Genomic DNA, 15,708 nt, shown 5'->3' with positions numbered 1-15,708 from the left:
TTCCACTTAACTTTGTTCAAACTTTGGACTAAGATCAGGTTTTGCTTCAGCCAGTAAAGACTTCTCTGAGTGCCACTCTCCCATTCTCTCTGAAAAACACAACTACAAGCTGTGATGTCACTTAAAACACTATCTGGTATTGTCTGTTGATGTACTTGACTTCCCTTTGACTACAAGCTCCTTGAAGAGGCTGTGTCATACTGATGTTCTATTACCAGCGGCTAACATGTAGAATGAATATGTCTCAATCTGCCAAGACAACCCCAGTTTGTGTCTGTTGTTCCCATTGACCATCCACTCAGCTCCCCACTTCTCTTTCAGAAGTCCCAGTTTGGGGGCGCCTGTCATTAAGCATCAGCCTTTGGCTCAGGTAATGATCCCAGCGTTCTGGGATCGAGCTCCACATGGGGCTCCCTGCTCAGCGGGAAGCCTGCTTCTTCCTCTCCCACTCCCCCTGCTTGTGTTCCCTCTCTCGCTGCCTCTCTCTCTGTCAAATAAATAAACAAAATCTTTAAAAAAATAAAACTAAAAAAAGAAGTCCCAGTTTGAGCAATAAATCATATGGTCACTGTAAACAATGTAGGTTCTCTGTCCTTTACCACAACTCCCCACCCCATTTTGTTAGAGAACAACATCAGGGGAGTTGCTCCTGGTACCAGCCAGGGCTCACCCAGAGCAGCAGAACCAACAGGAGATTTGAAGACATTTATTGCAAGAAACCAATAGGAGATATATGAAGAGATTTATTGCAAGAAACTGTTTTAAGCAACTGTGGGGGCTGGCTAAGTAATTCCAAAATCTGCAGGGCAGGCCATCAAGGAAGAGCATACAGGAAGTCTTGGCTACAAGTGAAGTTGCTGTCCACAGGTGGAATTTCTTTTTTTTTTTTTTTTTTTTTAATTTTTTTTTTTTTTTTTTTGACAGGAAGCCGGCAGAGAGAGGGAACACAGAAGGGGGAGTGGGAGAGGAAGAAGCAGGCTCACAGCGGAGGAGCCTGATGTGGGACTCGATCCCAGTACACCGGGATCACGCCCTGAGCCGAAGGCAGACGCTTTAACGACTGCGCTACCCAGGCGCCCCGGCACAGGTGGAATTTCTTATTTGTCAGGGAAGCCTCAGCTCTGCTTCTGAAGCCTTTCAACTGATCGAATCAAACCCATCCAGATTATCTAGAATATTCTCCCTAACTCAAAGTCAACTAATTTGTAGATTTTAATCACACCTACAAATACCTTTATAGCAACACCTAGATTGGTTTTGGACTGAATATCTGGCGCTGCAGCCTAGCCAAGCTGTCACATCAAAAAAACCATCACGCTCCTTTAACCTCAGAATATAGCAAGAAAAGGTACATTCCTGGCATTATAAGTTGTTCTGACAGAATTTCCCCCCAAATAGTCTTGTTATTCCTGATTATCAGGTTCCCAAGCAATAAAACTAGACTTCAAATTCCAACTAACAAATGTAAAGGAATAACAAATTTTTTAAAAAATCACCATTTTGCAACCCCTAATGAAATTATAGATTCAAGCAACAATCACTGACAGATAAAGGGGTGATGGGGAAGTTTACAACACAGGAGTGAGACTGTCACTACTTAAGCCCAGGGATCAATCTTCACATCACTGAAAGTAGGACACAAACATATTATGAATCTCCTGATGTAAAGCAATGTGATGTACACAGTACCATCTCTGTAGCATTTCCAACTTCCCAAAAAAAGTTGAATCTGAATCTAATTGAGACTTTAAAGCTAACCTTCATTTTACAGGAAATACAGAGGACAGAGAACCAACACCACAAGAAAGCAAACAGACAAATCTAATATGAGAAATACTCCACTGGACAACTGACCTGGTTTCTGTAACAAAAAATGTGATGACGAAAAACTAAGAAAGGGGAGGAGAAGTAGAGGAAGAAGAGATCAAGGAGATCTGGGAGAGCTAACAACCAAATGGAATATGTACACTTTGTTTGGATCTTGATTCAAATCAAGCATAAAAAAATATTTTTGAGACAAAGAAATCTGAATATGGATCAGGTGTTAGATGACACTGAGATTATTGATAATTTTGCTATGAAATTAGAATTCAGCTATGATAATGGCATTATAGTTACATAATGATATCATTTAAGGATGCATACTGAAATACATAGGGGCAAAATTACAGGACATCTTGAATTTGTAATTTAAAAAAAGATAGCCTTCATGAGTTACTTATACTTTGAGTATAGAGATAAGAACCTATGTAAAGGGGAGGGGTGGGGAGGGCTAGGTGGCTCAGTTGGTTTAAGTGTCTGCCTTCAGCTCAGGTCACGATTCCATGGTCCTGGGACTGAACCCCACATTGTGCTCCCTGCTCAGCTGGGAGTCTGCTTCTCCCTCTCCCCCTCCCCCTGCTTGTGTGCTCTCTAAGTAAATAGAGAAAATCTTTAAAAAAAAAAAAAAAAAAAACTACATACAGGGTCACCTGGTTGGCTCAGTTGATTGAGGTCTGACTCTTGGTTTCGGCTCAGGTCATGATGTCAAGGGTTGTGAGATCGATACCCTCATTGGGCTCCTCACTCAGTGGGAAGTCTGCTTGAAAGATTCTCTCTCTCTGTCCCTCCCCCCACCTTGTGCGCTCACACACGCGTGCTCTCTCTCTCAAAATAAATAAATAAATCTCTTAAAATATAACCTATCCACATTATTTCTATAGTGAAATTAGATACCTAACTCACAAACCTAACATTTAGAATATAACTCAGTTCATGAACTGAGGAACACCTAATAGAAAGTACAGTCTAGAAATACTTAAGCAGCTCTATAACCTCCCATTTCAATTCTAAATATAATTGGGGGTAAAGGGAAGCTAGGTTAATGGGTGCGCTCACAGGATCTGTGACAGTTGTTGAAAAAAGCTTATAAGAACAAAACAGACCCTGTGGCCTCAAATGAGGTTTTATTACTAACATTTCCAACAAAGGCTGACATTCCAGAATGTCTAATTATTTCAATAATGTCACAAATTTCCTTCTAAAAAAATCCTGAAGCCCTATACTTTATCTGGCCCTCCTAAAAATGTATGCGTGCAGTAATGAATAAATAAACCAACACAAGTCAAAAGTCATATGTAAAACTAGGGAAAATGTTTGTAACACAAAGACAGATAAAAACGAATCTCTACAGGGGCGCCTGGGTGGCACAGCGGTTAAGCGTCTGCCTTCGGCTCAGGGCGTGATCCCAGCGTTATGGGATCAAGCCCCACATCAGGCTCCTCCGCTATGAGCCTGCTTCTTCCTCTCCCACTCCCCCTGCTTGTGTTCCCTCTCTCGCTGGCTGTCTCTATCTCTGTCAAATAAATAAATAAAATCTTTAAAAAAAAAAAAACAAAAAAAAAAAACGAATCTCTACAAATCAACTTAACAACAAAAATATCTACAACCCAAAAGAAAAATGAACAAAGAAAATCAGAAGCTCACATATAAAGGAAATCCAGATGACCAATAAACATAAAGCTACTCAGTCTTATAATCAAATAAATATAAGTCACTAAAACAAGATGTCACTTTCCATCTGCCAAACAAGCAAAAATTAAAAAGACTGATAGTATCTAATATGGGCAAAGGTGAGGAAAAACAGTCTCTCATTCACTAATAATTAGAGTGCAAACTGAGTATGGGGGGGGGTGGGAATATGGCAGTATGCTTCAAAATTACATGTTCAAATTCTCTGAGCAATTATACTTCCCAAAGAGTACATTTTCACACAAGATAATGTTCAAAGACATCTACTGTAACTCTCTTTAAAATACTGAAACTTTAAAGCAGAGAACCATCAACATGCCCATTAACAAGAACTGGTTAAATAAATTATGATACAGCCATTCAATAAAATACTCTGGGCAGTGAAAAAGTATAAAGTGGAGCTCAGATTCCTAAACTCGGATATATTAAGTGAACAAAAACTGAACAGGACATATAATACAACCCATTTGTTTTTAAGAAAAAAGATACATGAGTGTGAAGGCATCCCTGTATATACATGTAAATTTCCTAAAGGATACAAAAGAAGCTGCTAACTATGGCTACTTCTGGGAAACCAATAAACAGGAATGTAAGGGAGTACATTTTATGTTATACTCTTAGAATTATGATTTTTAAAAAAATAAATAAAAATTATAATAATTATATATTTTACAGATAATATGTAAATTTTTCAGTTATCTGAAATTTTTTAATTTATTCCCAAATATGCCTGATGTCATTTCCCCCAACATAGCAGCTAAAATCAAACCTATATTCTTTAGCTTTACTATATTCAAAGAACCATATGAATAGATTCCCTTCTCTACACATAAATTTCCTAGCCACCATGAGGCCATTTTCTCCCTATTCTCATGGTATAAAAGCCTCTCTGGCATTGTTCTCTCCCTAGAATTCCTAGAATTGTGAGGACTCCCAATCACCACCATTTTTTTTGTCTGCTTAACCCAGCTCCCTCATCACTCAGATCAAGTCACATCCACCAGGTAAGTCTCAGAGAGTCCTGGTTTCTCCCTGTCATTGTTGTAATTTTATATTTCTGTGATTATTTGATGATTGTCCATCATCCACACTAGACCGTAAGCCTGGTACAGGGCAAGTCTTTGCTCATTATTACATTCCAAGTACGGCAGCATGTCATAGTTGCTATATAAGTATCTATTAAATAAATGAATCCTTAGTGCCTGTCATGTAGTAAATGCTCAGTAAATGTTATTCACTTACATGACATTGTAGAGTATGTGCTAGGAGGAGCAGGGATAAATAAAAGAATTGTCAGGGAACTGAGCGAGTACCTGGTTGAGGATAACTAGCATTAATTTGTGTCTTTTGTGAATTTCTTCAGACTTAGAGCAAGAATAATTATCCAGAATGAGGAAATGACCAGGAAAGGACTTGTGAAAGCATCCTTAAAACAACTGACTGGGAGGTATGGCCTTGAAGGGAAAGAAGTAATGCCTTTCCTTCTGCTTGGAATACCCCATCCTCACACCCCATCCCCTATATTCTGAGCCTAGTGAAACATTAATTCTTTAAACCAGCATCAAATGCCCCCCTCTATAAAGGCTCCCACACCTTCCAAAAAAAGTATCTCTTCTTTGTTCCCAAGGTTCTCCAGACTTAGTTATTATATATCCATCAATCATACTTCTTCTTGTGTATCTTGATAAATCCAAAGGTGGCAAACCTCATTTTACTTGATCCATTCATTCATTGCATTTGACAAAAATGAACACACTACTCAGCCCTGAATTCTACAACACCAGACTCTCAAAACTGTCCTTGCCCCTCACTAGCTATTTATTCTGTCTCCTTTGCTAGTTTTTCATCTCCCCAAGCCTATAAAGGCTAAAATGCCTAAAGATTCAGGTCTTATACTACTTTTCTTTCCCGTTTACATTCACTCCTTTGGTGATTATCTCCAGTCTCATAATTTTAAGTACCATCTGTTCACTGACAATTCCCAAATGTTCTTTTCCAGCAGTGAACCCCCCCCCCCACTGAACTCCAGACTTGGTAGACTCAACATCTCCACTTGGATGACTAACAGACTAACATGTCATAACTGAACTCCTAATCTTCCCACACACACCTGCTCCTCCCCTAGTTTTTAACTTCTTAGTTAATGGCAATTCCACCCTTCAAGTTGCTCAAGCCCCAAACCCTGACAATTGTCTCACTCTTATAAACCACATTCAATCCATAAACAAATGTGTTAACTTTACCTATAAAATACATCCAAAACTGAACTGCCTCTCACCATATTCAGTTCTTTTCACCCTTTGAAGCCACTATAATCTCATGTGAATTATTACGACACCTTTCTAATTAGTCTCCTGGCTTTTGCCTACCACATTCTCCAACAATCTGTTCTTAACAGAGCCGCCAGAGTGATCCTGTTAAAAACCTAAATCAGATCATGACACTCCTCTGCCCAGAACATTCTACTGATTATTTATGCTATTCCTTCAAAGCTATTCTTTCAAAGATTTATGTTGCATGACATTTACATCTGCACATGACTAACATAACGTCTTGCCACATATTAGGTACTTAGTAACTGTTTGTTACCTCTTCAAAACCAATGAAAGTAAACTGGGGACAAATTCTGAAGAATCTTAATATCAGATTAGAGTTTGTGCTTAAAGATATTAGGAAGTCACCACATAGACCCAAAAGAAAAATATACCATAAGGTACTTTCTAGGGCTATTTCCATTCCTATGCTAAGTAGAGTGACATACAATTATAAACTAAGCCAGAAAAAATCCAATTTATAATTTTTTGAGACATCTGCATATGTATGTCGTGCCAGAATTCTATTACCGTAATGACCTTTCTGCACTGTATTATCTTAGAAAATAATGGTGAAACACACATACAACAAGCTATCAATAATATTGCTCCTTTGGCAGAAAGTCCATGTTGATGCCACCTATAACTCTCCTTCAAACTTAAAGTAAAATCCCTGAGAAAAGATACTTTTTCCTTTTGAAGGTGTTAACCTCTAGAAAACAAATTTATCCCAAAGTCTGATAATAGAAAATGATACAAATTACATAAAGGTTGCTCAAAATTTAGATGAATAATTACATCAGATTACAATTAACTTACTTCTATTATTTAATGCTAATGTTTAATTTAAAGTATTTTCAAAATTACAGATATGAAGCAGCAAAATTACCTTCCAAAACCATGGAATTTTCTTATTACAATATTCTCATCTCTAAAATAATAACAGTATATGGGACTATTGTGAAAGTTAAATGAATAATATTGGTAAAGCTATTACAACAGTGCTTGGCTCAGTTACCACTCAATTCATTAGCTAGTAGTAATAGTTGTTAATTTACTGAAGTGAAAATAACCAAATATCCTAATCCAATATGGACTATTCAAAGCCATACTTGAAGGGTAACTGTTTGGAATCAGTAGCTGAAATAACACATATAAAGAACCATTTGAAAATCAAAAGCAGTTTTATGAAAAACTGTATCATCTCTGACCTGTGATACATTAAACATTACCTATTTGAAGGCAGCTATAACATACGGTAGCATTTTGGAAAACCACTGTTCACACCTTCAGTATTTTATCTTTCAACAAAACAAAGAGTTCTAACATGTCCATAAATCACAAACGGTTCTCTGAATTTCAATAGGAACTGTCTGAATTTTCGGATCCAACATTTTCAGATCCAACGCCAAAGTACAGTTAATTCTCGGTTCAGTATATTATCAGACAATCCAAAGAGATTAATTACCGGGACATATACATCTTTATCAAGCCAAAATTGAATTGCAGTCAACACACAGAAAGACATTAAAGACAATTTAAACAGAAGTTTGAATCGCACCTAGCCTTCCTGAGACATAAAGAAAAACTTTGTCGAGATTATCGACTACAGATTTCACCTTTGAATCGAAATTATCCTACCATCTCAGGTGGGCTAATATTGCAGCGGCAGGCCGTATGTGAAAGATAAACGGTGATAACATAGTAAAGTTATTCCCCCACATCCTACACTTTGGCCTTAGTCCCTAAACAAGATTTGACGGCAGCTGAAAATTGTTAAGTCATTTAATTTCTCCACCTCAATATTTAAGAAGAGGAGCTGAGGAGAAAAAAACTAAAGGCCAGACCAAGAGAGAGAGAGGTGGGGGGCCAAGGTTAGCCAAAGCCGGCAAGCAGCCGCAGGCCAAGCCTAAGCGGGGGTCCTGCAACAATGCTGCCCCCAAAGCTCGGATGAGAGGGAACGCATTCGCTAAGGCTACGCAGCCCAACCCGCTTCTCTCAGTCAGCAGGGGGATGAAAAGGCGGACTCCCGGAAGAAGTGAACTTTCGCAGAAACAGGAGAAAAACTCAAACCCCAGCTTTGAATAATACCTCGCTGGCCTTCTACTCCAGTCTCCTGGAAAAGCAGTCGGGCGGTGGTGACGTCAAAGAGGCGCCGGCTCTCTCCGCGGCGCGGGCGGCGCTCGATGATAACCTCACGAGGCTCGCCCCGCCCCCTGTCTCCTTTTCCGAGGACCTCTACTCTCAAATGCCTCAGGTCAGACCTGCGGAGGGAGTTGAGGCGAGAAGCGTACCTTTTACTAGATTTGTATTCTGCGGATCCCCACCAGAGTACCCGTCGGGCATACTTAACCAGAAAAAAAAAGTTACTAAAGCTTTGTTCAGGTTTTTATTCTTGCTTAAACTGGTTCCTGGTTCTTACTACACCCCCAATGTCCGCCTCAAAATTAACCGTCTAGAGTGGACTCCCCAATTATTTGTGGTGAAAGCACAAGTTCTTTAGTTTTACAATTCATCACTCAAAGATATTTTTGTAAAACACAGCAAAAATGAATTTCTTGAAAAATGGAAAAAAGGCAAAATACAAGTCCAGATCTTTCATTATTAGTTTTGGTAAACATAAAATTATATTTTAATAAATACAATCAGAATATGAGAGGGAAACTGTTCATTGGAAATGTAGTACAGTAGTCCTCTCTTACCATGGTTTCACTTTCCTTGGTTTCAGTTACCTGAGGTCAACCTCAATCCGGAATCGCAATCCTTCAATCCTTCCTCTGATGAATTATTAGAAGGTCAATAGTCACCTAACACCATGTGACCATGCCTGCACCATTCGTGTCACTTTTTCTCATCACACAGGCATTTTGCCATCTCGTCATCACAAAAAGAAGGGTAAGTACAGTACAATAAGGTATTTTGAGAGACCATATTCACATAGCTTTTATTACAATATATTGTTATAATTGTTTTATTTTATTATTAGTGTCTAATCTCTTAGCGTGCCTAATTTACAAATTAAACTTTATCATAGGAATGTATGTATAGGAGAAAACAGTATATATAGGGTTCAGTACTACGTGCAGTTTCAGGCATGGGAGCGGGTGTTGGATCTTGGACCATATTCTTTAAGGACAAGGGGGATTAAGCATCATTTTTACATTTGTAACTTTTTATATGTGATTTATATACATATATCAAATCATTATATTGTATGCCTTAAACTAATACAGTGTTGTAAGTCGGTTATATCTCAATAAAACTGGTGGAGTTGGGGGAATAGAGAGGAGAAGAAGAAAAGTTATTCAAAACGTCTGGTCACTGGGGAGGGGGGAATGCCTCCTGATAGCATTTGAAAATCACTGCCTTATGCTACATCACAGTTTCTGTTACTCTATTTCACATTAGGAGGCTGAATTCACCTCAGTGCTAGTGAATACGCCAGCTCTTAGCTGCAATGAGAGACTCAATATTTAACAATATAGCTGTCCTTGGAACTGGAAGATAAAGGCACTGACCACGTTCCCAGAGTAGATCAATTCCTTCCCATTTGATTACTTCACAGTACAAATGATGGTGGGTGATGGCAAAGTAGTTGTTCAGGACAAACTAGCTATGTGACCCTAGGCAAGTTATTTAATCTCCCTGATCCTTAGTATTTTCATTGGGAAAATAGAGCTAATAATAACTGTGAGACAAATGAGGCACCATAAGTGCTTTCCATAGTGCCCAGCACAGAGTAAGCATTTAATAAACATTAATTATTAGTAACTGGAATTATCACTATACAATATTATCACTAAAAAAAGGAAATTAGAAAATTATATTGTTGATAGAAAAAGAAAATTCTCATGTTGAATTTAGGAAGTTTCTTAGATCTTAGTATTCAAATTATGTATAGCAAAACCAGACTCCCAATTAATATCAGAGTAAAATATTATAATTTTTTTTCTTCTGGATGATAACAAAAGAAAATCACCGTTTTACAGCCATCATAATAATAATAAACTCAGGTAAGATTCATCAGTAGATGCTGAAACTGTTAGGTGAAAGTTTGATGGAGAACAGGACATTTGCGCCACCTTAAAACACCTCATCATAGGTTATTTTTGAATTACAAAAGTAAAAATGGTAATTTTACAATAGCTAATAACTGACATTGCATGTCTCTTTTTACGATGCACTAAGACCACACAATCATTTAATGTATTATTCCTGCCAAAAGGGTATTATCTGAATCTGACCATCAGGAAATAGCAAACACACCCAAAGTGAGAGACATTCTTTAAAAAAAAAAAAAAATAGCTCTATGTTAATGATTAAAAATGTTAAAGATTAGGGGCGCCTGGATGGCACAGCGGTTGGGTGTCTGCCTTCGGCTCAGGGCATGATCCCGGCGTTATGGGATCGAGCCCCACATCAGGCTCCTCCACTGTGAGCCTGCTTCTTCCTCTCCCACTCCCCCTGCTTGTGTTCCCTCTCTCGCTGGCTGTCTCTATCTCTGTCGAATAAATAAAATCTTTTAAAAAAAAAAATGTTAAAGATTAAAAAAAAAAAAAACTGTCCTAGATTGAGAAACTAGAGAGACACAACAGCAAAAGGCAATGTGTGATCCTGGATCAGATCCCGAATCAATGAGGAAAAAAAAATACTACAAAGAATATTATCGGGGCAGTTGGTGAAATTAAATATAGATTTTATATTGAATAATAGTATTAAATCTATGTTAAGTTTTTTGTATTTGATAATTGCACTGTGATTATGTTAGAGAATGTTCTTGCTCCGAGGAGATGCATGCTAAAATATTTAGGTTAGGGGTAAAGGGCCATGTTGTCTGCAATTTACTCTCAAAAAATTCTGAAAAAATATTAATAATAATAATAGTAATTATATGTGAAGAGAGATATCAGATGTGGCTAGGTGGTTTTTTTTTTTAAGATTTATCCATTTATTAGAGGGAGTGGGGGAGGGGTTAGAGGGAGAGAATCTTCAAGCAGACTCCCCACTGAGCCCGGACCCCAACATAGGGCTTGATCTCAAGATCCATGAGGTCGTGACCTGAGCCAAAACCAAGAGTCAGAAGCTTATCTGACTGAGCAACTCAGGCACCCCAAGTGTTTGGTTTATAATTGGTGAATCTAGGTGAATTATATGAGAGAGTTCATTGTATTATTTTTGCAACTTGTCTATAAATTTAAAATACAAAAGAAAAAGAAGAAGGAAGGGGGAAGAGAAAGAAAAAAGAAAAGAAAGAGGAAAAGAGGAGAGAGGGAGTGGAAAAAAGCATGATGGATGGGAGACCAGAAAGGAAGAGCCTTCTCTGAAATTCAGCCCTTTAGCTTTATGGGTGATTTGTTTACAAGACTCCTGTCTTGTTTGTAACCTTTAAGGACCTGGGATGAAATAATCACCACAGGTTATGGTCTATGTGTACGAAATATTACTGTGCAGAATATTGCCCATTGCTACCCCCATCCCCTCCCTCAATTTTGAAAAGTAAAGTGCAGGTCAGACTAATGTTAGCAATTCCAATAGCAAGCTTTGTTTCTATCTTTGTTTCTTTGTTTCATATATCATGAATTAAAAAACAACTATGAACTGGTCCACATCAGCATTTGGAAGTTTGTTCTCATTCATTAATCTCATCGTTTAATCATTGAGCCAAAAGTAGCTAAATCACTCTCTCACTACTCCTCACGCTGGATATTGAGAATAAATAAGCAAGTGAGGCTGCTTTACCACTCAGCTTCCCTGCACTCCACTCCATCTTCCAATCTTTCAGGAGACCGACTGATGGAGAGTAAGTTTTGCTCAGATAAGGTACTGAGGGATGGAAATCCCTGCATGTATGCCCAGCCCCATTTGGGGCCCTGACTTGCTAGTTCAGAAGACAATCTGCAGTCTAACGCCACCTGATTTGACTCCAGCTGTAAGAAATAGAAAAATTACAGACAATGAGAATTTAGGAGCAAATTAGGCTTAGTTCAGGGGAGGTCATTAGTGTTTCATGACACCCTGAGGAAGAATGCCCAGATGGTAAGAATATTCTATCTTGAAACCAAGTAGGAGATTCTAGGTAATGAGCAACTGATGCCAACACTATCTGTACTTTTTGTCTAATTAACCTAAAGAAATAAGCCATTTCCTCTTCTTCCTCTTCTATTTCTTTGAGCTTTTTCCCTTCCTTCTTTCCTTCCTTCCTTCCTCTTTTTTTTTTTTTTTTTTTTTTTGGTTGTTCCTGTTGTTTTGTTTTCTGGGTGTTGAGTACTTGATTCATTTGAAACATCTGGTGGGATAGAAAAATTTAAGCTAGGTTGTCAGCTCATAAGTCATTGTAAATACACAAAAAGGTTATATTTCTTTCCTTATTGTCCTCGTCCTTTCACACTGCTATAACAAAATGCCACAGGCTGGGTGCCTTATAAACAGTAGACAGCTGCTTCCCACAATTATGGAATCTGAAAGTCTGAGATCAGGGTGCCAGTAAGGTTGGGTGAAGGCTCTCTTCGAGCTGTAGACTGTCAATTCTTGTATTCTCACTTGGGTAAGGCAGAAGGGAGTACTCTCAGACCTTGTTTAAAAGGGCACTAATCCCATTATAAGGACTCCTCCTTCATGACCTAACCACCTCCCAAGGGCCCCAGCTTCTAGTACCATCACATTGGGCATTAGGATTTTAGCATATGAATTTGGGGGAGACACAAACATTCAGACCGTAACACTCATCTTCACCTCACTGTGCTTTATTGTCCTAAATTATTTACATCAAAAAATAGAATAAAAACAGGATTTTAAAACCTCCCTAGAATTAACCATTTGAAAAAATAACTGTGATAATTCAGTGCTTATTTAAGAAATTGATTCCTGTCATACTCTTTAAAAATACCCTGAAACCTTGCCACGTAATAACATCCTTCAAAAAAAATCAATGTTTATAGGCATAATGAAAATAAACATATCACTCAGAATGAATCCATTGTATGAATTGCATGTAGCTCTGTGCCTCCTGCCATTCCCACGTGAAGAATAACCTGAGTTTTCTGGAATGATGATCAAGGATGTAAAGGGAAAGGGCGTTCTTAGATGGTCCAAGACTCAGAAATCAGTCCTCATCGATGGTGTGGGCATGTGTGATTCAGTTAAGTGCTCCGAACCTAGTCTATAAAACCTGTAAAATCATTATTTCCAACCTACTTATTGCTTTTCCTAAACTTTATGACAGAAGTTAGGTACTATATTTTGCAATTTAAGGCTTTGAAAATGTTTCTATACATATCCCTTACAAAGCCAGGCTGTACTGAGTTTTCAACATTATAACATAGACCCCTGTTATGAGAAGGCTAAATCATTGAAAGAAACAGGTAGTTGATCGATGCATTTTCAGCCGTTTTTGTGTCTGTGCCTTTTTCCAGGTGACTTTGCTATTCCTCCTGTCAGAATGTAGAGTATATTTTCCCACCCCAGTTTGGCCATTTGCTTTGTTTTGGCCAATGGAATAAAAGTGGGTATGATGCAAGAGGAAGCATGAAAATTTGGGCTTGGTTTGTTGTGCTTTTGCCATCGCAATGAGGATAGACCCAGCTAGCCCATTATCCCAGGAGGAAGGTGAGGGTCACGTGGAGCAGAGTCCAGTCATCCCACTAAGCACAGCCAAACCGGCTCAAAGCCCATGCCCAGATACATAAGTGAGCCCAGGTCAAGATCAGAGGTGGGCCCACTTAGCCAAATTCTTCAGACACCAAAGAAATAAATGTAGAAAATTATATGCCACACAGCACACAATTTTGTGGCACCTAGCTAACTGCCACAGTTCAGTAAAATATATAAAGGGGAAGAGGAGTGAGTTTGGCTTCTTGAAAAGTGTTAATTCTCCTAGATATTACAAGTTATTTATTGAATCAAAAAATGTAAAAGTAAAGAAAAACCGTAAAGGTGCCTTGCCCCCAGTATATAAGCTACATATTCAGTGGCGTTTATTTCATAATATTATAAAGGTGATAGTGGTGAAATATAATACTGCTGAAATAAATGAAAACTTTATTTTTTATGATAATGCTACGTATCTGTTTGAAGGTATACATTTGTGTATCAAGAGACAGGCAGAGAGTAATTACCATCTGACAATGCATTATTGTCCAGGTATTCATCTGAAGGTTCTGTAATGCATCCAAACTATTTTTGTTTTATCAATGTATTAATTAATTTTTACTCAAAGAATGGATATGCACATTGTACGTAGTTCTGATCATATAGACATCAAACTTATTCTTTTTATCCACAGATCCTAATAACCTGGTTTATGTATTTTAAAGAAGCCCCTCTAGCCAACTAGTTATCTAAATACAGTTAGTAAGATGAAAATACCAGTTAAAGTTAAATTTCCATAGTTAAAGTAAAATTTGATAGTAAATTGCGTAAGAAATATTTTGATTTGTACTCCAATGTGAAAATTGGAAGAAAAAATATTATTAAAAATTTATTTTATTATATATTAACAAAATTCTGGTTATAACTGCAACACACTAATTGTTAGAGTGAAGAAAGACAGAATCAAGTATTGGTTGAGATTTTTGTCTAAAATACTTCTGATGGGGCGCCTGAGTGGCTCAGTCCATTAGGCATCCAACTCTTGGTTTCAGCTCAAGTCATGAACTCAGGGTTGTGAGATCAAGCCCTGTGGGAGGCTCCACACAGTTGGGAGTCTGCTTCTCCTCTCCCTCTGCGCCTCCCCACTGCTTGAGCTCTCTCTCTCTCTTTCCCTCCCAAATAAATAAATAAATCTTAAAAATTAATTAATTTAATTTAATTTAATATTTCTGACAAAATTATTAGGTGCTAAGTGCTGTGTGTTATCCTGAATTAGATATTGGAACAGAAAAAACAGAAAAATTGGTGAAATCTGAATAAAATCTAGAGTTTAGTTAAAAGTAATGTGTGTCAATTTCTTATTTTTGACAAATGTACACATGTAAGTTAAGAATTGACATTAGGGGAGGGGCACCTGGGTGGCTCAATCAGTTAAGCATCTGCCTTTGGCTCAGGTCATGATCTTAGGGTCATGGAATCGAGCCCCACATCGGGCTCTCTGCTCAGCGATGAGTATGCTTCTCCCTCTCCCTCTGCCTATGTGATCTCTCTCTCTCTCAAATAAGTAAATAAAATATTTTAAAAAATAAAAAGAATTGACATTAGGGGAAACTGGTAAGAAGTAGACCAGAACTCTATTATAGTTGCAACTGTAGTATAAATCTAACATATTACAAAATGAAAAGTTTATTTCAAAATTATTAGTTTGCATGACATAACATTTTTCTTTAACAACATAACCACAAAGAGATTCATTTGTGCAGAAGTATGTGAAGGCTGTACCTATTTTCCCAAGCACCTCACTTAGTCCTTGAGACAAATCTTTCTCTTTTAAAGCACCTATCATCCTATAGTAATCCTTGTAATCTATTCAACCTCATAACTGTAGGAATACAGATAATTAATATTGGGAAGGCAGGGAACCCTGTGTCTCCACTTTTCCTACACTGTAAATATATAAAAAATTAAGGAAACAAAAGAGCCAATTCTCAATTGAGAATATCCCAGTGTAAACAAGGGATACAAACTGTAGAGATATTCTTCCTTCCATGGAGCATAATGTCATAAGACTGTCAGAAGCATGTGACCTTAATGACTAAGTCCTTCTCTTCCCAAGTCTGTAGCTTCACAGGAGGCAGGAGTTTACAAAGGCAAAAAGAAGTTACAAAACAGGCCCATACCCAATTATGATGTGATTCCCCAAACATGCTTATGTTAATTTTTTTCAGATTCTCACAAAAGGCAAGATCACAAAAGATGCTAATTCTCACAGAATTCCAGAGTCCCTGAAAATTTGTCT

The 15,708-nt window shown here is 37.8% G+C and overlaps 1 protein-coding gene and 1 long non-coding RNA gene across 10 annotated transcripts in view; one reads left to right on the top strand and one right to left on the bottom strand.

The window, feature by feature from the left end:
• Positions 1-7,989, bottom strand: part of C1D (C1D nuclear receptor corepressor) — a 19,811-nt gene extending 11,822 nt beyond the window's left edge. The window contains exon 1 of the mRNA XM_008699934.2: positions 7,914-7,989. The gene's annotated coding sequence lies outside the window, so the exon portion shown is untranslated. The remainder of the gene's footprint in view (positions 1-7,913) is intronic.
• A 42-nt stretch (positions 7,990-8,031) lies between these two features.
• Positions 8,032-15,708, top strand: part of LOC103671338 — a 55,334-nt gene continuing 47,657 nt past the window's right edge. For 8 of the 9 annotated variants that reach the window (XR_005832939.1, XR_005832942.1, XR_005832945.1 and 5 more), the window contains exons 1-2: positions 8,130-8,207; positions 8,551-8,717. This is a non-coding gene — a long non-coding RNA (uncharacterized LOC103671338). Of the gene's footprint in view, positions 8,080-8,129; positions 8,208-8,550; positions 8,718-15,708 lie in introns of those variants that run through there. The other variant, XR_570846.2, reaches the window with a different exon arrangement.

Source organism: Ursus maritimus, unplaced genomic scaffold, assembly GCF_017311325.1.
Source record: "Ursus maritimus isolate PB19 unplaced genomic scaffold, ASM1731132v1 scaffold_6, whole genome shotgun sequence".
NCBI classification, from domain to species: domain Eukaryota; kingdom Metazoa; phylum Chordata; class Mammalia; order Carnivora; family Ursidae; genus Ursus; species Ursus maritimus.
Note: the sequence above shows the minus strand (reverse complement) of the source record. Positions and strands in the feature narration are given on the sequence as shown.